We start from the raw sequence: 1,744 nt of genomic DNA on the forward strand, positions 1-1,744 counted from the left end.
TTGCGACGAGGGCGAGGAGCTCCGTTGGATTTGCAGAATGCGCGAGGGGCGCGCGGGGGAAAGGCTCGCGGGCTGCTTAGGCTCCCCGTTATGGGCGGCGAACGTGAGCTGAAGGGCGTTCGCGGACGCCGCAATTCGTGTTTATGGAGACTCTCGTTTTAGCTTGCTTTTCGTTTTCCTTTCGCGTGATAGAGGGAAAAGACTCGTTTTTGCTCACGAAGGTATTCAGATGCCATGGGGGAAAGCTTACTTACAATTTTACATTTCTTTGTAAGAGAAATACCACTGGCTTTTTACTTTTACAGATTTAAAGCGTAAAGTTGAAAAGGTGCTCTTCTTTCTCAGTAAATAAACTGAGGAACACCTTTTTTCATTCCTTATTTAATCTTATTTCTATATCTACGTTCGTAGCTACAACTGCATTCCTTAAGAGGCATTGCACGTGTAACACACGTTTTGCACTATGATATTTTACTTAATAATTTTTAATTTTAACTATGTTATAGTTATTCTGATAAGCCATTTTTCATTACTGTTTTATTTAGGTTATATAATTTTGTATACACCTTCTAATTTCAGTAGCGGTAGTAAATATATAAATTTCAAATAATTACAGTCGAGCACCTCGGGTAAACAAAAGTTTATCACGTACCAAATTTAGTCCGGAGAACAGAGAGCAGACGCAGAATTTCAGTTTATTATCGAACACAGTGATCAGCCGAAAGTGAACACCGCCCGCAGACTGCGCTGAGCGGAAGCGATTCCCTATTTCCGCAAGAGGGCTCTGCCGAAGGACTGCCATAGGACTGTCGCAGGATCTGCCGTAGGTTCTGCCGCCACAGCTAGGCGTGGGAAGGTCGTGGGAAACGCGAACAAATTACGCGCATGTGGTTGAAGCTCCCACACTTACCCTGTCCCTTACATGGCGATGAGGCATATCGAAGGCCTGATGTCTTGGAATAACTAAAACACAAGGTTAAATCATGATCATATGTTCGCCTTTACCCTTTACCTTTGCCGCATACCCGCAATACTATCAACACGGAGAAACAGATATTTATGATCGTATGTAAGTACTTGCGTGCTCGCGTCTCATCGATCAATTCAGCAGGTAATTACAGGAGTCCTAAAGAGCAACGGAAGTTTGGAAGGAGAAAACGGAGAAGGGGAAGAAGACGGAAGAAAAAAGGGGAGGAAGCAAAAGGAAAAGGGAAAGGGTTCGAGGAAGGGAGAGGAAGAGGATTAGGGTACGAAAATTAAAGGAAAGTTAGAAACGAGATGACGAAAAGGGAAGAGAATGGTAGGAAGGGAAAGGAACTAAACAGGAGGAGGAAAAAGATGAGAAGGATAGGAAGGTAAAGGAAGAGAAGGGGGAAGAAGGGAATAGAGAAGGGAAGAAGACTAGGAAAGAGAAAAGAAAGGAACGATAAAAAGAGAATGGGAGGAAGGGGAATAAAGAGGAGGGGGAGGAAGGTAAGAAGAGGAAGGGAGGGAGGTAAATAAAGAGAATAGGTAGGAAAGTAAGAAGAGGAGGGGAGGAACATATAAAGGAAGAAGGGAAAGGAAAAGAAGGGAAGAAAGGGAAAGAAGTAAAACGAGGAGAGGAAAGGAAAATAAAGGATATAAGTTTAAAAGAAGTGGAGAAAAGGAAAAGAGTAGAAAGTGAAGAAGGAAAAGGAAGCAAAGAGGAAAAACTAAGAAAACGGGATGAAGGGAAAGGAAGAGAAGAAAAAGGAAACGGAAA

This window comes from Penaeus monodon, chromosome 24, assembly GCF_015228065.2.
Source record: "Penaeus monodon isolate SGIC_2016 chromosome 24, NSTDA_Pmon_1, whole genome shotgun sequence".
Taxonomy (NCBI): Eukaryota; Metazoa; Arthropoda; class Malacostraca; order Decapoda; family Penaeidae; genus Penaeus; species Penaeus monodon.